The following is a 24,018-nucleotide window of genomic DNA, read 5'->3' on the forward strand; positions in this document are numbered from 1 at the left end:
CTGCTTGTCTTGGGAAATTAAAAGGTTCATTTTTTAAATTTTTTCTCTCTTCATCTTCTTGGTTTAGATAATCTTATTTGTCTTTGCAGAGGGTTGATTTCTAAGAGAAGTTAGGTGGAGAAAGAGTTGTCTGTTGAAATTCTTGTGTAAGTATTTTTTTATCTTTCTTTCTTCTTGTCGTTGTAAGTCGTTTTGGTTTTTGATAGTGGTCGCTATGAGTCAAAGTTCTAAGTTTATTGTGGGTGAGGATGATGGTTCCTCTCATCAGTCGAATAATACTTTTAGTGGGTTAGATCCTCTTAATCCAGTATCGGTTCCTTTGTCGAGTTCTAGGAATTTCTCACCTTTTGGAATGGATTTTGATGAGGATGGATGGGGAGAGGGGATGTAGTTGGTGGTAGCGTAAAGGTAGAGGATACTGGAGATTTTACTTTTGTTTTCGATTTTTTTCAAATCGCAGAAGCCATATAATGCCTCTAGTGTTTATCATAAGACTGCTTTGAATCTTGGAGTTTTTCAGGGTATTGTTCGTTTTCATATGGCTATTTGGTGTATCCCCCAGGCTACGAGGATCGAATGTGGGAGCCTCCGTATGCTGGTTTACAGGCTATCCCTGATTTATGGTTTGTTTATAGGTTTAGATTGCCTATGCATCCGTTCTTCTTACTTATTCTGAAGACACTGAATTGTGGGGTGGAGCAGATATCCCCCAATTTGGTGTTGCAAGTGAATGGGGTCATAGCCCGCTGTAGTGAGCTTGAGATGAAGCCTAGCCTGGACTTATTTTTTTCTCTTTACCGGTTGAAATTCACAGGAGCGCATGTGTACTTTCATGCGAAGCCAGGGTGTCCTAAGCTTGTGAGTACTCCGATGTCGAACTCGGGTTGTCACTCGAAATGGGCGTGGTATGAGGGTTACGAGCTTGTTGAGGTGGCTCCATGGCGTCGCTTGTCGTCCAAGACTTTGAAAATATTAAGTGAAACGAGGTCTTTGACAACTATTGAGCTTTCAAGCTTCTGTGGGAGTGTTTCACAATATAAAGCCTCTTCTTTTTCTGATGTTCGGTTTTTGTGTAATCATAGTCGTAAGATTTAGTAAAACCTTTAGGCTTTCCGAGTGTCAGTCTTTTCCCGTGTTATTATTTATTTGATAATGACTTTACTTTTTTTAAACCTATCTTGATGTTTTCTTCCCACATTTTTGCAGTTTTTGGTCCTATCTTAGATTTGTTGCATTTTTGCTTTTCCTGTTTTCATTTTTGAATTATACGAAAGTTCATTCTTCTTGTCGTGGAATCAAATGCTTTCTTTGGTAAATATTTCGAAGAATCCTTTAAAGCAGTGTAGATAACTTGTGTGTTTTTTTAGTAGGAGTTTTGAATTGTTCTCATTTTATACTTGGAAAATTTAGGATTATATTCAGACATAATTGAAAGAAGAATTTTGAATACAAATGACGCAGTAGTGAATTTTGGAGATAAAGGTCCTCGGAGACTCACACTATGTCGAGTTCTCGATGGTGATTTTGACTTCTGTTCTACATAGATATCATAACATATCATAAATTATCATAATATTGGGGTCTTCTTTGGCGAGTAGTTGAGGTCTGTGAAGCTTTTAGGGGTGATATTTTTTGAGATGTGTTGCATTCCAGGTGGTTGGTATAGGAGTGCCATCAAGGTGAGCGAGAAGAAATGTACCTGGCCTGGCGACCCTCACGATCTTATATGGGCCTTCCCAGGGTGGGGAGAGTTTAGAGATCTTCGTGGGCATCGAGACTGCGACTTCTCGGAGGACAAGGTCGTCGATATTCAGATCTTTCGGTTTGACTTTAGAGTTGATGTATTGAGCTGTCTTTTCTTGGTAATTGACTATCTTGAGGTGAGCTATATCTCTAAGCTCTTCGACAAGGTCGGAGTTGAGTCGCAGTCCGATTAATGATCTTTCAAGGTCGAATTGTTAAAGTCTGAGAGAATTTATGCTTATTTCGACTGGGAGAACAACTTCTGACCCGTAGGCCATTTTGAAGGGAGTCTGACCTGTCAAAGTTCTTGAAGTTGTTCCGTAACTCCATAAGAAATTTGGAAGCTCGTCCACCCATACTCTATCAGCCTATACTAGCATTTTTTATTCATTGGAGGATTGTTTTGTTTGTTATCTCTACTTGTTCGTTGCATTGGGGGTATGCCACTGATGCCTTGATGTGTTGAATCTTGAGTTGTTCGAATATTGTTTCGATTTCATTTCCCATGAACTGGGTGCCATTGTTTGTGACTACAATACGTGGTCCTCTGAATCGAAAAATAATAAATCAATGAAGAAGTTGATGACATTGGTTTATCTGATTCAAACTAACAGTTTGGCTTCAACCCATTTGGTGTGGTAGTCAATGGCGACGATGATGAATTTCTTTTGTCATGTGCTTCATGGCATAGGGCCTACGAGGTCCATATCCCACATAAAGAAGGGACAAGGCGGGGTTACCGAGGACACTGCGGTGAAAGGCCTGCGGCCCACGGGGTTGTACAACTGGTATGGTCTGTATTTTTTGGTAATTCTTCGCAGTCTCATCGCATAGAGAACCAGTAGAAACCATATCTCATGATTTTTAAGGCAAGGTTTTATCCCGCCATATGTTCTCCACAAATACCTGTTTGGACTTCTACCATAGCCAATTCCGCCTCATCATTTCCTATGCATTTTAGTAGAGGTTCTGTCAGCGACCTCCGATACAGCTGATAATTTTCGAGACAGTAGTTTCATGCTTTGAATGCTATCTTTCATTTTTTGTTTTTATTCATTTCTGGTAGATTTCCCTGTATGTATTGGATCAGTGGAGTTCGCCAATCTCGAGGAGGTGAGATACAATTAATGTGTGTTGGAGTCTTTGTGATTGAAGAGCTTGCGAGGACCTTGACTTATACGGGGTTATGAGGAGTATTAGTGTTGGAGGTGGAAAGTTTTGACAGACATCTTCCCAATGATTTACAAATATGTCAATATAGCTTAGAGTCCACGAGGAGAAATATTGTAATATACCTTTGACAATCATTGCATAGGCTGCCATTCTGTCATTATTGATTTTGTATTCGCCCAAAATTTGCTAAATCACGAGTTGAGAGTCACCGAAGACTTCAATGACGTGTATTTTGAGATACTGGGCTAGTTGGAGTCCCGCTATGAGGGCCTCGTACTCCGCCTTGTTGTTAGTGACACTGAATGAGAACTTTACAGCTTGTTGGATCTTGAAGCCCTCGGGGCTTGTGAGGATGACACCTACTCCTCCTGTATTTACCATTGAAGATTTATCCGTAAAGATGGACCAAGACTTTCTATTTTGTTCTAGGTAGACTCTCCCTCTTTCGGGGATGCAAAATTACACTCGACTACGAAGTCTGACAAAACCTAAGAGAGTGGAAGAAGCTCTATTGGATCCAGATTGGATTTTAGCAATGCAAGAGGAGCTAAACCAATTTGAGAGGAACAAGGTATGGAAGCTGGTACCCAAGCCAAAGAACAAGAGCTCTATTGACACAAAATGGGTATTCAGGAACAAGATGGATGAAAATGGCATTGTCATAAGGAATAAAGCCAGATTGGTTGCCAAGGGCTATTCTCAACAAGAGGGAATAGATTTTGATGAGACATTTGCTTCAGTTGCAAGACTTGAAGCCATCAGAATCTTTCTAGCCTATGCAGCCCATGCCAATTTCAAAGTCTATCAAATGGATGTCAAGAGTGCTTTTCTGAATGGAGAATTGGAGGAAGAAGTTTATTTAAGCCAACCTCCAGGATTCGAAGATCCAAATTTTCCAGACTATGTGTATTATCTGTTGAAAGCACTCTCTCGACTAAAGCAAGCACCTAGAGCCTGGTACGAGACTTTGTCAAAATTTATTCTGGATAATTACTTCACAAGAGGTACTGTTGACAAAACTCTTTTCTTTAGAAATGTTAATGGCTCTACAATACTTGTTCAAATCTATGTAGATGATATAATATTTGGTTCTACAGATGATAAGCTTTGTAAAAAGTTTGCTAAGTTAATGCAAAGTAAATATGAAATGAGCATGATGGGAGAGCTAACTTATTTTCTTGGTTTACAAGTTAAACAAGTTAGTGGTGGAATTTTCATTAGTCAAACTAAATATATTTATGATCTTTTAAAGACGTTTGACTTAATGGATTGTTCATCTGCAAAAACTCCCATGGCTACTACCACCAAGCTTGAATTAAATAAGGCTGAAAAGTCTGTGGACATTACAAGTTATAGAGGCATGGTTGGCTCACTTCTGTATTTAACTACTAGTAGACCTGATATAATGTTTTCTACATGTCTCTGTGCTAGATTTTAAGCTGACCCTAAAGAATCTCACTTAGTGGCTATTAAAAGAATTTTCAGATATCTCAAAGGGACACCAAATCTAGGAATTTGGTACCCTAGAGAGTCTGGTTTTGATCTAACTGGCTACTCAGATGCAGATTATGCAGGTTGCAAAATAGAGAGGAAAAGTACAACTGGCACCTGTCAATTTCTAGGGAATAAGCTGTGTCATGGTTCAGCAAGAAGCAAAATTCTGTTTCTACATCAATAGCTGAAGCTGAGTACATTATTGCTGGTAGTTGCTATGCACATATACTGTGGATGAGGAATCAACTATTTGACTACGGGCTAACTGTTGACAAAATTCCTATATTCTGTGACAACACAAGTGCCATTGCCATTACTGAAAATGCAATGCAACACTCAAGAACCAAGCACATTGACATCAAGTACCACTTCATAAGGGAACATGTGATGAATGGTACAGTGGAACTTCATTTTGTTCCAAGTGAAAAGCAGATTGCAGACATATTTACCAATCCACTTGATGAATCAACATTCCCAAGATTAGTAAGTGAGCTAGGTATGCTTAATTATTCATAAATTCATGTCCTTATTATAATTTATTTTGAAGCCTGAAATGAATTTGAACAAGGTTGGCCTTAAGTAAAGTTTATTCTATCAATGGATATTCCCTATCCGTTGAAAGCCAAAATTGTTCTATCAACGGATGTTCATTATCCGTTGAAAGACAAATACATTTCTGGTAATTTTATCCTTCAACGGATAAAATTGTGTTAATATTCAACGGATAAATGTTTACCTCATCCGTTGAAGTGTCACATCAGTTGTTTTAAGTAAGTCACAACCGTTGATTCTTTTACGTAACCGTTGATACATACATATATACACAGTTGTATGTATTTGTATTAAAGGCAGTTTTTAGAATTCATACAGTTTTCTTTATTCTCAAACGGATGTAATTTACTTAAAAAATATTGTTTGATCATTACGTTTTAATTTGAGAAAGTATAAAAGCCCCTTGAATTTTTATTCTCACTTTACGCTTTCTTGCAATTTTTCAAAAGCTTTTACTCTCTTTCTCTTCCAAAACTCTCAACTTTTCTCTGCAACCTCTACCCACTACAATGGTACCAGTAGTAAAGATAATGTCCCAGTCTGGATTTATCTATGAGAAAAACAATTTCGTAGCTTTGGTGGAAAAGAATGAAGCCCACTCAGATTATCACCAGATGATGGACTTCATCAAAAATTGCAAACTAAGCTATGCAATGCTGGAAGCCCCAACTATTTACTGTGAGGTAATTGAGGAGATTTAGACAACTGCAGAGTTCAACCCCACTGATATGACCATCTCTTTCACTCTCAAAGGTAAAGATTACTATATTAACTGTGATGATATACAACTCTGTTTCAAACTACCTGAGAACAATGCCATGACACCACACACTGATATTGATATATCTAGCATGTTAGATTCCATAGGCTATTCTTTTGATTCTGCTAGTTTAGGGAGTATTAGAAGAAAAGGCCTTGGGAAAGAATGGAGTTTTCTTGGTGATGCCTTTATCAAGGTTTTCTCTGGGAAAATTAGTAATTTTGATGCAATAACTTCATCTCTAGTTAATATGCTCTATATGCTAGTTTCTGATAGGTATTTTAATTTTAGCAACTATGTCATGCTAGAATTGGGTACCAGGTTAGGTAACAAAGCTAATAGACCTCATAACATCTACTATGCTAGATTCTTATGTTATTGGCTAACCATGTTGCTGAAGGTTTGGTCATAACCAATGAGAGTAATAAACTCAAATGTTGGGCACAAAAAAAAAGGGTCCTTGCAGACCTTTTGAGAATTAACCTCAACAATCAGGTGCCATTGGTATATTTACCAATAATGAATGCACCTCAGGTAAGTGAGGTAAATACTTCTTCAACTCCTACTACTTCCAACCCCATTATTTCTTTGCCTTCAAGTGTGGCCATAGAATCTGTGTCCTTGTCCCAAAAGATTCCTACCAAAGCCACCAAACCTAAAGTTACAAGACCAAAGTCAAAGAAAGCCACCTCTGTTGTTTCTCAAAAGACAACAGTTGTAACAACTACCATAAACCCTGAGGGGAGTGAACAGGGTGTGAGTGGTGAGGGGAGGGGTGAACATCAAGAAACCCCCCAGGATAAGGTAGGAGAGGTGAGTGGTACCCCAGCTAGCCAAGCCACAGTTTCTCAAAAGACTGTGGTGGTTGAAAAGGATTCAAACTCATCCCTAGTTGCATCCTCCCAAAAGGGTGCAACTATTGAAAATAGTCCCCAACCAGGGACACAGAACAAAATAGGGAGGGACACTGAAGCCACACACTCACCTGTAAAAGCCTTTACAAGAAGAAAGATGATCAAAACCTCAGTTTCCACACAGGGTGCACACACTGCACAGATACACCCACCTGTATCTATGCCTTCTCAAATTCAGCTTGATGTGACTCCAACAAATGTGGAGTCTCAACCCCATTCTCTCAAAATTGACACACATCAATCACCAAATTCTCCATCACCATCTCTGGATGTGGACATGATATTCACATCAATTCCTGATTCTCCCTCTTTACAACTCAGGGAGGAGCCCCACTCAAATACTGGTGATCATCATCTTTTAGATGATTTGTTGGATCATCAGCCAATTCTTTCAGATTTGGTTAAAGAATCTGTGTCCCCTAAATTAAAATGAATCCACACAGATTCAACAATCATGCCCCTTATAATTTCTACTTCTTTTCCTTCTTCAACGGATATTTCTCATCCGTTGACAAGTGGTTGTTCTTCGACGGATAAGCTTAACAACAGTTATCCGTTGATACCATCAGTTCCTACTTCAACGGATACTCCCTATCCGTTGATAGTCTCTACACAAATAACTGAATCAATTCCAAGTGTAGAAGACATGGTTACTGTACAATCACTTCTAGGATTGAGGGAAGGGAGTGAAAATTTGAGTGAGAGGCTGGGTTGCTCCCAGGCAAAATGAGAGCTTGAGAGTCTAAATATGCATGTTATTTCTTCCAGCATGGCAAAAGAAAGTGAGAGGAGTACTACCTTAGTAGGTGAGGGTGAGGGTGTGAGGAGTGTGAGCCAGGGGGAGCCCCTGATGCAAGACAAGAGAGAAATTGAGAGAAAAACAGGTACAGAAGGTATAAGGGTGGATCCAGCCATTGCCAATGAGTCAATGATTGTGGATGATGCTGAAAAGGAAAGACAATTTCAGCAACACTACAAAGCTGTAATTGATAACATTTCCTTGGATGCTGACACTTTTACTCATCCCGTGTCAGCCTATCAATTGTTGGCTACTCAGGGCAATGAGGAGGCAAAAAATACTTTAAACCTAGTGCATACTTCAGAATCTCTACAAAGGGATAAAGCTGCTGTCAACTTGATGCCTTCTACAGCTGGTGAGCCATCTGAAGAATTTGGAGTAAATTCTAATGATGATGACTCTGTTTCATTTGATGGAAGCATGAACTTAGGGGGAGATGAAGACCCAAGTTCTATTCCAGATTTACCTAAATGGGCATTGACAAATGAGTCAACACCAGGACAATTCAATGTCTCCTTAGTCAAACAAATCATGTCAATCCAAAGAGCCATTCAGAACACCTCCAATGCTGGTACCAAGGCTCTTCTTCAAGCCCACCTAGATTCTCTACATCTCATGAAGCTACAACAATTAAGGCATAATCTGAGTGTGGATGAGCTCAAGAAGGATATAGCTGACTTAAAGTCCTACAATTCTGAGAAGTTGGATTCAGTCATGCCCTATGGTACCATGCATGACTTGTTACTGAGACTAAGGAGAGAATCAGATGCTGAAAAGAGGCTGGCCAAGTTGGAGGACAGAGTTCATGTCATTGAAAACTCTGTGGTCACCATTCTTCAAAATCAACAGTCTCAGACAAATCTACTCATGCAGCTGGCTAAAGCACAAGGCTTGACTCCTCTCCTTGATGATAACAAAAATAGGGAGAATAAAGAAGGGGGAGGGAAGCCATCTACAAACATTCAAATATCCAAAGTGCTAGTTCCTGCCATCACTACTTCTCCAACACTTCAAATCAAAGGAAAGCTTGATGGAATTGATCTAATCCAGCTAGCAGCAGCTGAGATGAAGGTGAAAGAGCAAAGGAGACAAATTGATGAAAGGATGCAACAGGTGTTTGGCTCTACAACCTCAAAATCATTATCTATGAAACATAGCACAAAGGTTGAGCCAATCATTATGGAGCACAAGCCAGTAAGGAGGAATAAGGTCGGAAAAACTTCCTTCAGGAATTTGAAACCCATGGTACTCAAGCCATCCACTAGATTCAACAGGGACTCTACAAAGAACCCTCTAAACTTTAGTCAATCAAAGGAAGTAGATTTTCCTCTTCCAAAACCTGATGAAGACAAAATTTTGGGTGGCAGCATCATAAAGCACAGAGAGACCAATGATGTAGTGAAAAGAATGAATATGGCTATCATTTATAGAGAGGGAAAGAGTATTTGTGTGATGCAAGGACATTCCAAATTCTCTAAAGCCAAGAGGGAAGAAACCATGAGGTTGAAGGAAGAAGCTAAAAAGCTGAAGGCTGACAAAAGAGCACAAGCAAAGCTTGAAAAACAGCTAAAGTCAAGTCAGGATGAAGAAAAGAAGAAGATTGAAGACAAGAGTGAAGAAGACAAGATTGAAAGCAGAAATGTGGATATGGGTAATGTGGTTGGTAAGAGTGTGGAGGAAAGAAAGGAATGGCATAAAGGGAACATAAGGAAGGCCAATGTAAAAAGGAAGAGTGGAGATGAAACTGAAGAAACCCAATCAAAATCTAAACCACTACCTTCCATTCCTAAACCTTTTGTTGCTGATCCTAGTATAAATGTCCATGGTGAACCAATCATCTCTAAAGAGGAACCTATTGATTGGGACACCATCAACCTGCCTACCTTCCTGACTACCTCTCCACCACCAAAGAAACTGAAAAGAAAATCCAAATCTACACCTCCCCTAACCTCAAGTAAATTCACTCAGAAATATAAATCTAAGCCTAAGCCACAAGCCTCAAAGGATGATTATGTTCATATTTATGACATAAAAGAGTTTAAAGATATTGAACTCTATTTGGATGAGCTGGAGGAAGTAAGGGGAATAAGTGCATACAAACAACTCCCAGAAAGGCTAGTGTTCAAGTATAAAGAAAGTGAGGAAAGGACCTGGCCTCTTCAAAGAATTCTGAATGAAGGCTATTCTACCTTGGTTAGAGTCTACTCAGCTATCAAAAGGGCATCTGGCTTTACCAGGACTGCCAAAACTGAGATTCTCAACAAGATTGCCAGCATAAGGAAAACTTGGTGGGAGTCTAATTCCTTGACTAGAACATTACTCATACCTGAGCATGGAATTACAATTCATAAATCACCTCATTGGTTGATGGAGTTCAGAGACAATAAAGGAGTCAGAAGATTTTTCAGACTTGAAGACCAGCTTAAAATTGCCAGTAATGAAACTCTCAAGGACATGCAATCTAAGTTGGACATCAGTGAAGAAGATGAAGCTGAATTCTACAGACAACTCCAACTCCAAGTAGAGGAAAATGACAGGAGGCTAGGGAAGAAAACAAGGGATCAAAGGAAAAGAAAATAATCTGCTCAGCCTAAAGGAGCATCCTTGGAAACAATGTAATTCTTCAATTCTATCTCAATACATACAATTTTGCAGCACTTTTGAATTTCTACTTGATATTAGTTGATATATTTGTTAAGTGTTTTGTTATCATCAAGTTAAACCCGAATTTATGCCTACAATTCTAGTAGACATAAATAGGGGGAGATTGTTAGGAATATGTGTATTAGTTTGATGATAAGTTAAACAAAACACTTAAGTAAAAATCTAGTGTTTGTAGCCTCAACGGATAAGACCATTCTGGCTATCAGTTGATGGAGTAGCTTTACTTAGAAATAAGTTTAGTATTGTACCACATTTCAGTTTCTGTATTTAAGCTATAATTCTTAGATGATTGTGGGAAATTATAAGTCACGTTGACTACTAGTGGATATGCAAATAGGAGGGCTAATTGTAAATATTTCATGCCTTGTAATTTTGTATAAGTGAAGTAGTATCAACTGATAAATTAAAGGCCTTCAACGGATGAGAAACAAAGCTTCAACGGATGTCTCTAAAGCTTCAACGGATAACATCCATCAACGGATGAGTGCATCAACGGATGAAGCCATCAACGGATGAAAGCTTCAACGAATGCTCAGTTCAATAGCAGTTGCCAGTGACAATTCATAAGCTGAAAGAGGCACATGGGTTGACAGAGATAATTGGAATGTGGTAGCCTCTTGGAGGAATCAAGAAAATGCAGCATTTCCATTCTGGTGCAAACAAGGAAGTATTCAAAGATTCACAGATTATCCTAGATCGCATTGGATAGAGAAATGAAGAAGAAACATGTGAAGAATCTTTTTAATTGTATTTGTACTTTTGTCATCACTTGGTGATATATAAACCAAGTTGCAGCTAGTAATTAGATGGTGAATTTTCCAGAGCTGTTTAGAAAAACATAGAGATAAAATCATCTAGTTTGTACTAGGACGCAGCTGTGATCAATTCTTTTGAATCACAGATTTTCTGAAATACACATCTCTGGTGGGACAATAAATCCACCAGAAAAGTTTTTAAAGCCTTTATGTTCTATACATTTGTGTTTTGAATATATATCTGTCTGTACCTGCCCAAAGCAATTCACACACAAATATTCATCAAAACACTTAGCCTTTGAAACTGCTCAAAACTTGAAAAAGTTTTGAGATTTACATTCAACCCCCCTTCTGTAAATCTCATTGTTAGTTCCTTGGGAATAACAATAGAGTAACTTGACAATATAATATACAACAACATTGTCAACTGTGACACTGCCAAGCAGATCTGGGAAAAGATTGAAATACTCTATGAGGGAACTGAGGAAGTTAGATCTAATCAAAGAAGGATACTGATTTCACAGTATGAGGGTTTCATGGCTAAGCCAAAAGAAAGTATAACTGGTGTGTTTGAAAGGTTTAATAAGCTGATAAATGACTTGCAGCTCTAATGCAAATACTATCAAAGTAGTGAATTTGAAATTTTTGCTTACACTCCCTGATCAATTGGAACAGAAAATTTCAGCAATCAGAGAAGGGAGAGACTTGAGCAGAATAACTCTGGAAGTTCTGTATGGAATCTTAAAAACATATGAACTAGAAATGATTCAAATAAAATCATTAAGAGCTGGTCAAGGGCATGTTGTAGATGGTTCAAGTGCTCTAATTGTCAATGAAAACCAGACCTCTAATGATGAGCCAAGATCCCAAATTCCAGTTGCCTCAACAAGTGAGTAAAGAACCAATGATTCAAGCAACAATTCATTCTGGAATTGGAAGATGAGTTCTACACCCTGGATGAAATTGATGAGCTTGATCAGTCAATGGCCTATCTGACAAAAAAGTTCTCTAACATTAGAGTAAAGAACCCAAGATTCTTCAAGGGTAAAGGACAATCATTCAACAAAGACAGCAGCTGGAAAGGAAAAGGGAATTACACATCTGATAGCAATAAATGGTTAAAAAACTGGATCTATTGACATATCAAAGATAAGGTGCTTTAATTGCGATGAACTAGGCCATTTTGCTACATAATGCAGGAAATCCAAGAAAGCAAATAAAGACAAAGCTTATCTTGAACTGGAAGCAAAGTATGAAGCTCTTCTGAAGAAACAACAAAGCAAAGCTTATATTGCAGAGGGAAAGAGTTGGGATGATGATAATTATGAAGATGAGGAAGTTGTAAACTATGCATTAATGGCCTTGGAGCAAGGAGAGTCATCCTCATCAAAATCACAGGTACCAACTCTCACTACCATTGATTTAAATATGAGTCAATATAAGGAAACTGTAGAGAAGATGAGCACAGAAATGTTTCACATTCATACAAGTATGGTTGCTGCTAATAAAGAAGTTAGCAGACTGACAAAGATAAATGAGAAGCTTGAAAATGAGAAACAAGAAGTTGATTGTTGGTAGAGCTTGAAGATGTAAGACAAGAGAATGCATATCTGAAGAACAAGCTCAAGTGTGCAAGTGAGATTGAAGCAATGTTAAGGGAGAAGCTTGAAAAGAATGAAGTTAAATTGAAGTCCTTCAAGAATGCATCTGAGTTAGTTGGACTATACCATGGGAAAAACAATTCATGTGCAAATATTGCTATTGGTCTTGATTAGGATGCCTTGAACAAAAAAAGAAAAATATAGGTGACAAAGGGAAAGCAACAGAAAATGAAAATATTCCAACAATCCTGAAAAAGGTTGCTCCACCTATGTTCAAGACATGCGAAGTTAACTTTAGTGAAGAAGAGTTGATTATCAAGCAAGAAATTGTTGATGAAGACAATTAGAAGAAAGATGCAGAACCAACTCAATTTTTCAAAGCTGAAGAGAAGCTCATGGATAACCAAGGTTCCAAGACATGTGTCAAAGACCAAGAATGAAGATGCAAGAAAGAAGAAGAAAAATAGAAATGGGAAAATTGGGATAAACAAAAGCAATAATTTTGTTTATGTTGCAGATGCTCCAAGAAAAAAATGTGAAAAATATGGCTCTGTGAATCACCTAACTCACCTTTGTAAAAAAGGTTGTTAGCAAGCCAGCTGAAGGAGCCTGCAAATATAATGAAGCAAATGCAAATGATCCCTATTCATTCGGTGACAAGTTTGATGGCATTTCTTGCAACTTGAAAGTGATGAAAAGTTGCCACAAACTGAGAGTAGACCTTAAAGAAACAAAAATTGGGTCTACAACAGATAGGGAAAATGCACAACAGTAAATGAATTCTATTTTATCTGAAACAACTCATTCTACTTCTGCTAAATCAGTTAACAAGAAGAAAGTGCCCAACACTGCTTGGGTTAGTAAACACACTTAAAACTCATTGTGTGCAGGGAAAATGAAGAAGGTTATATGTGTTGGATTTTTAACGCAGCGGGGGCATGGCAAAACACTTTTACACATACAAAATCCAAATAAAAGCATATAAATCGTGAATAAAAATTCAAGGGATCGAATCTAACTTTTAAAAATAATTCGGAGACAACGATCAGAGATCCTTAGCAGTTGCTCCTCAAGTGTGAAGCACTCCACCGGTATCCACCAAGAAAACGACTTTTAGGAGGAGGAGGAGGTGGAGAGAATTTGGTTTTCTAAAACTTTTGGGTTTCTCGGGTTAGAATAAAATAGGGTCTATAATAGTGTATTTATAGACAAAATTTTCAGCTGAAATTTTCCCATAAATAATATTATTATTATCCCATTTATTATTCTCATTAATAATTAAAACACCTTTTAATTATTAATCCTTTTTCTAAACACTTTAGAAATAATTCTCTCTCTTGATTTAATTTCCAAAAATTAAATCCTTAATTAATAATATTAAGAACTTTTCTTAATTAATTTATAATCAATTAAATCTCATTTAATCAATTATTAAATTTGCCAATTAATTATTTATTTCACAAATAAATAATTATTAGCCATTATTAATTAATTCCTCCACCATAAAATCATTCTCTTTTTATGGTGTGACCCTGTAGGTTCAATATTAAGCCGGTAGTAGAAATAAATAATAATAAAACTATTTTATCATTATTTATATAAATTCTCTAATTTATTAAATATGATTAATTAATTAATCACATTTATTCTACATCGTGAGTGATGCTTTTCAACATATCGCGACTATCCGGATAATATGAATTCACTGCTTAGAATACCAAGAACCTGTCAGTGAATAGTTACCGTACAATAAACTCCTTCTACCCCACAATGTCCCGATTAAATACAAGGCATGGAACTCGTGTCAAGCCTATCTAATTCAATCACTTGCTTACCATTTACTATGCGTAGTTCTATGCAAATTAGAAACTCCTTTCTAATTTTATTCACTCTGGCCAGAGATTCCTGAACTAGCATAAGTGGATCAGCCTTGAACATTCGCTTCCTTCACTGGAAGGGGTAGATCCTTTATTGATCATACACTATCTTCGTGTACAAATTCCTATACCCAGAAGAGCCCTAATAATTGTCCCTGGAGACTAAGAACTAAACCAAAGCATAGTTCAGTGTACACAAGATGACTATGATGACCTCAAGTCTAAGGATACTTGTACAACTATCACTAAGCGAACAACTGCTGACACGTGAGTGAACTCCACCAGTTGTTCAGCTGGGCGAGTCATGTTCAGTGAACTTATTCCATAATAAGCACCTACATACTAGCTATAGTGTCACCACACAAATGTCTATGAGAACAGACATCCTTCATAATGAAGCAAGCATAGTATGTACTGATCTTTGCGGATTATTAATTACCAGTTAGTAATCCTATGACCAGGAACTATTTAAGTTTAGAGTTATCATCTTTTTAGGTCTCACTATTATGATCTCATCATAATCCATAAAAAGCTTTACTCTAAACTATGGTATATCTTATTTAAACACTTAAATAGATAGAGCTCGTAATAAAAACAAAACAAGTCTTTATTAATATCAATGAAATCAAAACAGATTACATAAAAGTTATTCCTAAATCCTAATACCTGATTGGACTTAGGACATATTCCTTTCAATCTCCCACTTGTACTAAAGCCAATCACTCTGGTATCTAATACCCATCTTGTCTTTATGACGATCAAAGTGACTTTCAGAAAGTAGCTTTGTGAGTGGGTCTTCTATGTTGTTATGTGTGTCAACTCTATTTCAATACAATACAAGAAATGTTACCGCGCTCCCACTAACCCTTTTGTAGACGCATGGTTCATCTTCGTTTTTGATAAAATCAAACTCTTTGATTGTCTCATCAAAACGAATGTTCCATCTTTCGAGAAGCTTGCTTTAAACCAAATATGGTTCGCAGTAGCTTACACACTAGGCTTTCATTTCCCTTGGAAAGAAAACCATCTGGCTATATGCCAGATCTCATAGCCATAGTAAGCAGCAATCGCAAGCAAAATCCGAACTGATTTTAACAGGGCTAAAGGTAAAAGGTTTCATCAAAGTCAATCCATTGCCTTTGTTTGAATCTTTTTCCCAAAATCCTGGCCTTAAAGGTCTCCACCTGGCCATCTGCTATAATCTATCTTTTGTATACCGTATACATAGATTCCATTCTGGATTTTATGGCACTATGCCATTTCTCTGAGTCAACACTACTCATAGCCTCATTATAGGTCACAGGGTCGTCATCATTAATGATCGACAACTCATTGTCATTCTCAATGACAAGGCCATATTACCTCTCAGGTTGGCGAGACACTCTCCCTGACCTATGAATGGGCTGTTCCACAAAAGGTTGTTCAGTCAGAACAGGTGTTTCCACTCGATCTGTAGTAGTTTGTGCTTCTTGAACTTCATCAAGTTCAATTTTGCTCCCACTATTTTCTTCAAGGATAAACTCCTTTTCCAAGAAGGTAGCATGTCTGGAGACAAACACCCGATGATCGGTGTAAAAGTAATACCCTAAAGTCTCTTTAGGATATCCCACAAAACTACATTTTACGGATCGATATTCCAGCTTATCTGGGTCAACTTTCTTGACATAAGCTGGACATCCCCAAATCTTAACGTGTTTAAGACTCGGTTTCCTTTCTTTCCATATCTCATACGGAGTTTGAGGAACAGATTTGGAAGGCACCTTATTCAGTAAATATGCTGAGGTTTCCAATGCATGACCCCATAGGAATACTGGAAGATTTGCATAGCTCATCATGGACCGAACTATGTCTAACAAAGTTCGATTTCTCCTTTCAGATACCAATCTGGAGGAGTCCACTGGAAGACTATACCATTTACTTTGAGATAATCTAGAAACACTCCATTAAAGTATTCACCACCTCGATCTAATCGAAGAATTATAATACTATGTTTGGTTTGTTTCTCCACTTCATACTTATACTCTTTGAACTTTTCAAAGGCTTCAGACTTGTATTTCATCAAACACATATCCGAATCTAGATCTATCATCTATGAAAGTAATGAAGTATGAAAATCCACCCATGGCTTGCGTAGACATTGGTCCATATACAACTGTGTGTACCATTCCTAGCAAATCTGCAGCCCTCTCTCCATGTCTACTAAATGGAGACTGCGGTGCCACAATGAAGTGAGATTTTCATCATCCCTTTTCTTTTATTAGTTTGTTCAATCTGAAGTAAATTATGTCACATATATACAGACCATTATTTAAAGCACCACGTCCATAAAGAATATTATCTCTAAGAATAGAACATTCATTATTCTCAATAATAAATGAAAATCCAGCCAAGTCTAACATGGGAATAATATTCCTCACAATCGAGGGAACAAAATAACAACTATTTTAGACAATAGTCTTGCCCGTAGGCCTATGTAAATGAAATGATTCTACATCTTCAGCAACAACTCTTGCTCCATTTTCCATCAGTAGAATCACCTCCTCTTCTTCAAGAGTCCTACTTCTCCTTGGTCCCTGCAACAATTGCAGATTTGAGAACCACAGGCGGTATCTAATACCCAAGTAGAAATTTGATTTAATGACATATTCACTTCTATCATGAACATACCTGAATCAGAAGCGGTAGTCTCACTACCCTTCTTCTTCTTCAATTCTGCAAGGTAAACCTTGCAGTTCCTCTTCCAGTGCCCCACCTTGTTACAGTGAAAGCAAACAACTTTGCTCTCGGGGTCTTCAGCTTTTGGTGGAACCGGCGTTTTCTCACCTACTTTCTTCTTCTTGAAAGAGTTCCTCTTCCTTTTCATAGGATTGGAACCTTCACCAATTAGAAGAACAGAACTCTTCTTAGGGGGAAAATTCGATTCCGCAGTCTTCAACATGTTGTGGAGTTCAGGCAGGCTGACATCCAACTTATTCATGTGAAAGTTCACAACAAACTGCGAGAACGAACTTGGAAGCGATTGCAAGACCAAGCCTTGGCTCAGCTCCCCATCCATGGCAAAACCAAGTTGTCCAAGACGTTCAATCAAATTGATCATCTTAAGTACATGGTCATTCACAGATGATCCCTCAGACATCCTACAACCGAACAACTCCTTCGATATCTCATATCGAGCTGTCCTCCCCGCCACATCATACAACTCTTGTAGATGCATGAGGATAGTGTGAGCATCCATATGCTCATGTTGCTTCTGTAGCTCAATGTTCATGGAAGCTAGCATGATGCATTGAGCAACATTTACATCATCTATCCACTTACGATACACAACATGTTCATCATTATGTGCATCACTAGCAAGTTCAGTAGGCTTAGGTGAGTCAATCACGTATTCCAGCTTCTCAATCCTGAGAACAATTCTCAAGTTTCGAAGCCAGTCAGCATAATTAGGACCAGTTAATTTATGAGCATCTAATATGCTCCTGAGTGATAGTGCAGAAGACATAATGTATATTGTAAATCTGTAAATGATAAACACATAACAACACTTAGCAAATATTCGATTTCATTTTAAAATACTATATGAATCGGGTCTTTATTCATAAGTGGCTCCCACTAGTTTATCTAATTTATTCAACCCTCTACGTGAAAAAATTAAGCATTCATAATGCTAGTGGGAATAGGGATCCTACATTCCATTACACAACCCCGGCTGTGGCACGAAACGCCATGTAATGTTCAATAGGCAGACAACTCTTGTCAATTACATCTTATGTTATTGCCTAATCAAACTTTAGCCTCTTGAATAATTGAGTCACGGCTGTGGCACGACAAACTCAATATTCTAAGTCAAGTCTAAACCAACATTCCGTACAATTGAATCAGTCCCCAAAGGCCCACGGCTGTGGCACGTAACGACCTTTAGATTCTTATTCAATGTACACATCTTTATGTAATAGACAAGTATTTCTTATTTCGAAATCAAAGCCCTCGGCTGTGGCACGAAACGACAATGATTCAAAAATAAGAATTACTTTCTACCATGTTGGAAGGCTATGACCGACACAAGCCCGTTGTATCATTGGCCAATTACTACTTGATATTATTTAATTTTAGAGGGATTATATTACGTTACAATCATAATCATATTATAAAGAGATTCTTCCTTTTAAATTAAATATTTCAAATCAATAATCAATAACCAGATGATTCCCAGATCGGGTGGAGCATTGTCAAGAGGCGTCACTTAATAACCCTTTCTTACAGATAGAAATCTGTTGTTGACAGAATCATCCTTTCTCTCATATCGAAAATTCATATTCAATTACGTGTTTCACAAACACAAGAATCTCATGATTTTATTCATAATATTATTCTTAAGGTTATGAAACAATTTCACTATACTAGGTTGTCTAACAAACGCCTTATGTTTATTTAAGTTCACCTAAATCTATCATCGCATGATAAACTAAGCATATATCACATATATCAACATGAATAAACATCAAGGTAGGCATGTTATATCATCTAGCACATTGGTCTAAGCAATATACATCTCTATGTATCACGTGAAGTATTTAAAAGCAATTTAAACAGTTAAAAACAGCTTAAAAACACTTCTGTTAGCTATAAACAGTTCGAAACAATTTCATAAAATATCATATAATATACCATTAGAAGCGTCTCGAAAAGACGAATCCAACGGCACCAAAATCGCCCTAATCTGACCTCGCACGCACCCTCACGCGCCGAAAGAAGTTTCCCCATGCGCCGACACGCGCACACGCGCTGTCAGGCGCGTGTCTGAACTCCGCCACGCGCACCCACGCGCTTCACGCGCCCTAACTCCTATGCTGACGTCAGCATGACGTCATCTGATGACGTCAGCATGACGTCATCTGATGACGTCAGCATGACGTCAGCACGTCGTCACCAGCGCGTGTCTTCCACGCGCCGCGCGTGGCACGCCAGCGCGTAAGCCCCACGCGCGCGTGGTCGACGCGCGGTCCTTCCCTTTACAGCGATTCGCCGCCGCCTTCTCTCTCCCTCGGTTTGCGTGGTGCCTGACCTGTCTTCTTTATTCTTTCCGTGCACTTCTTTCCGTGCACAGCAGCACAGACAGCAACATAGATGCAGAAAATATGCAGATGCAATATATATATACATACAATTCATATATATGTATATAATTATTTAATTACGAATTTAATTATAAGAACTTCAAAAATTCATAATAAAAAATCTATACATCCTAAAATTATGAAAAAAATATCCAGACGATCTACAACACTTGTAGAACCCAGATCAACATTCAAAATGATTCTGAGAAACGATTTCTCATCAGACAAAATTAATCCATGATATAACTTGTAAAAATCATAATTAATTCATACAAGCACATAAAATTCTGAAATTTTTACCACAGATCTATATGCATACGACCTATACTCTGATACCATTGTTGGATTTTTAACGTAGCGGGGGCATGGCAAAACACTTTTACACATACAAAATCCAAATAAAAGCATATAAATCGTGAATAAAAATTCAAGGGATCGTATCTAACCTTTAAAAATAATTCAGAGACAACGATCAGAGATCCTTAGCAGTTGCTCCTCAAGTGTGAAGCACTCCACCAGTATCCACCAAGAAAACGACTTTTAGGAGGAGGAGGAGGTGGAGAGAATTTGGTTTTCTAAAACTTTTGGGTTTCTCGGGTTAGAATAAAATAGGGTCTATAATAGTGTATTTATAGGCAAAATTTTCAGCTGAAATTTTCCCATAAATAATATTATTATTATCCCATTTATTATTCTCATTAATAATTAAAACACCTTTTAATTATTAATCCTTTTTCTAAACACTTTAGAAATAATTCTCTCTCTTGATTTAATTTCCAAAAATTAAATCCTTAATTAATAATATTAAGAACTTTTCTTAATTAATTTATAATCAATTAAATCTCATTTAATCAATTATTAAATTTTCCAATTAATTATTTATTTCACAAATAAATAATTATTAGCCATTATTAATTAATTCCTCCACCATAAAATCATTCTCTTTTTATGGTGTGACCCTGTAGGTTCAATATTAAGCCGGTAGTAGAAATAAATAATAATAAAACTATTTTATCATTATTTATATAAATTCTCTAATTTATTAAATATGATTAATTAATTAATCACATTTATTCTACATCGTGAGTGATGCTTTTCAACATATCGCGACTATCCGGATAATATGAATTCACTGCTTAGAATACCAAGAACCTGTCAGTGAATAGTTACCGTATAATAAACTCCTTCTACCCCACAATGTCCCGATTAAATATGTTAGATATATTTGATAATGTCATGGCTAATATGTTTTATGTTTAGATTTCAGATCTTATTTGAACAGAACAAATCAGTACTTAACTGATCAGTACTTATACTGGAAGTCAGAACTTAAGGGATATCAGTACTTATGTTATCAGGAGATAGATATCAGAACTTAAGTGCTGAAGGACGATCAGATAAGGACAGTAGCTGATTAAAGTTAAGAAGATCAAGATAAACATAAGAAGAGATATGCATGAAGAAGGAATTCCGTGAAGAATGGAATACTTGGAATAGAAGATATCTGATTGATATATTTTAGGAAGCAGAATTATATTCCATATCAATTAGCGAATATCTTGTAACTGTGTAGTATATAAACACAGATATAGAGTTTACACTATATGTGTTATCATTATCGAGAATATTATTTAGTATAACTCTAGCAGCTCTCGTGATATTTTGTTCATCACTGAGAGATAACAGTTCCAGATTGTAACAGAGTTTATTGTTTAAATAAAGTTTGTTTTCTGTTACATAAGTTCTTGAAGTTCGATTTGATTGTGATAAACACTGTATTCACCCCCTCTACAGTGAAAGTGTGACCTAACAAGTGGTATCAGAGCAATCTGTTAACACACATACAGTTAAAGATCCAAACACAGTCATGTCTGACACAGAAACTCCAACTAAGCCTACCAAAACTGAGGAATCTTCAAAGACATCAATTCAGAGTCGATATGAGACTATCAGAGTTCCCATATTGAGACCATCTGAATATCCCATATGGAAGGTAAGGATGACCATGTTTCTGGAAGCAACAGATCCAGAATACCTTGATAGAATCAGGGAAGGGCCTCACAAACCTACCAAGCTCGCTGTTGTAGTTCCAGGTGAAGCAGCAATGACCGTACCAAAGGAAAAGAATGATTACACTGCTGAAGATATAGCATCTATTGCTAAGGATGCCAAGGTACGTCACTTATTGCATAGTGCCATTGATAATGTAATGTCAAACAGGGTAATCAACTGCAAGACTGCTAAGGAGATATGGGATGCACTGGAGACAAGGTGTCAAGGAACTGAAACAGTTAAGAAGAACAGGAAGACAATACTCACTCAAGAGTATGAACACTTTGACTCTAGGACTAATGAGTCATTGACTGATGTGTATGAAAGATTTGTCAAACTCTTGAATGACTTGTCATTGGTTAATAAGGAGTATGATCTTGAAGATACAAATCTCAAATTCCTGTTAGCTCTTCCTGAATGTTGGGATTTGAAGGCAACAACAATAAGAGACAACTACAATCTTGATGAAACAACTCTTGATGAAATCTATGGAATGCTCAAGACTCATGAACTTGAGATGGAACAAAGAAGCAAGAGAAAAGGAGGAAAGTCAAGGACAGTTGCTCTCAAGGTTGAAGAGGAATCCCCCAAACCACCTTCCTCAAAGAAAGATAAGGGTAAAGCTCTTATCATAAAATCTGATACTGAGTCATCAAGTTCTGAGAGTGATGATGACTCAGATTCTGAAAGCTTGCCTGAAAATGATGCTGATGAGGAGATGATGAAGCTGTGTGCTCTTATGGTGAAAGGAATCACAAAGATTGCATACAGGAAGTTCAGGAAGGGAAAGAAGTTTTCCAGGAAAGGCATAAGTTCTGATAAGAAGAATTTCAGAAGATCTGAAGGAAAAGGAGGAAAGTCTGACAGAGGAGATTATGCTAATGTTAAATGTTATAATTGTGGTGAGAAAGGCCACATATCTCCTGAGTGCAAGAAGACCAAGAATGACAAAGGCAAAGCTCTTGTCACAAAGCAGAAAAGCTGGACAGACACCTCAGACTCTGAAAGTGAGGAGAACTATGCATTGATGGCAAATGCTGAAAAATCAAGTTCTGAGAGCAGTTCTGAAACTGCTGAAACAAAGGTACCTCAGACTACTTATGCTTTTCATACTGATGATATTAATGAGTTGAGAAGATATCTTAAAACCATGTTTGTTAGTTATAGAGATCAAACTTTAACATGTGAAAGATTAACTTCTGAAAATCTTGCTTTTAAGAAAAGAAACAATTTCTTAGAAAAAGAGTTAGTCATGTTTCATCAAACTCAGAAGGATAGAGATGATGCTTTTTATGTTAGGGATGAAGTGCTAAAAATGAATGAATCTCTAAAAACTGAGTTAGAAAAGGAGAGAGAGATTATCAGAACTTGGACTAACTCTGGCAAAACAACTCAAAATTTGCTGAGCAGTGGAAACTGGAAAGAGGGCTTAGGTTATGAAGAAAATAATGAAAAAGGAACTGAAGAAATTAAGCCTGTTGATAAGCAAAAGCCGAAGTTAAAACCTGTTAAGTTTGTAACTGAAAAATCCGAAACTGAGAAATCAGAAGTTCAAAAGGAATTAGCTTCTGACAAACTAAAACAGGAAAAGACAGCTGAAGTTAACATAGGCTTAATGACAAAGAAGCAGCTTAAGCATAAGCTGAAAGATGTTAAGAATGCAAACAAGGTAAAATCGCCTAGGAAAAACAGGAATGGAAAGGAAGGTGTGAATAAAAGCAATAACTATAAATCTATTCCTGATGCTCCTAGGAAAGCATGTTATAACTGTGGAAGTTCTAACCATCTGGCTTCTTTTTGCAGGAAGAATAAGAATATTAACTCCTTATCTACAAAGTCAGGAGTTAAGAGTCAGTCTGTTAGATACAAACCACAAAATCCTTGTTTTCATTGTGGTAGTTTATGGCATTCCATTTATACTTGTAAGGAATATCATAGTTTGTACTATGATTATTATCAAATAAAACCTTCTTTAAAGAAAGTTTCTGTTGTTCCTTCTAGTATAAGTCCTGATAAGAAAAATGTTAACATAAAATCTGATGTTAAATCCGCTGCAAATGTTAACAAACCTAAAAAGGCCAAAGGATCCAAGCAAGTCTGGGTCCTTAAAACTAATAATTAGTGGTCTTTTTGATTGCAGGGCAACAGGAAAAATATTTTAGTTCTGGACAGTGGATGTTCAGGACACATGACTGGAAATAAGGCCCTGCTATCAGACTTTGTGGAGAAAGCTGGCCCAAGTGTTTCTTATGGAGATGGCAACATTGGAAAAACTTTGGGATATGGCAATATCAATCTTGGGAATGTCATCATTAAAGATGTAGCTCTAGTCTCAGGACTTAAACACAACTTACTGAGTATAAGTCAAATCTGTGACAGAGGTTATCATGTTGATTTCTTTGCAGAACATTGTGAAATAGTTAGTAAATCTAAAGGAAAAATTGTTCTGAAGGGATTCAGGCGTGGTAACATTTATGAAGCTAAGCTTTCAACAAGTTCTGATGGTTCTGCAATCTG

At 37.2% G+C, this 24,018-nt stretch overlaps 1 pseudogene; it reads right to left on the bottom strand.

Moving 5' to 3' along the window:
* Positions 1-24,018, bottom strand: part of LOC141691403 (uncharacterized) — a 508,513-nt pseudogene that overhangs the window by 65,328 nt on the left and 419,167 nt on the right.

Source organism: Apium graveolens, chromosome 10 (genome assembly GCF_009905375.1).
Source record: "Apium graveolens cultivar Ventura chromosome 10, ASM990537v1, whole genome shotgun sequence".
Classification (NCBI taxonomy): Eukaryota; Viridiplantae; Streptophyta; class Magnoliopsida; order Apiales; family Apiaceae; genus Apium; species Apium graveolens.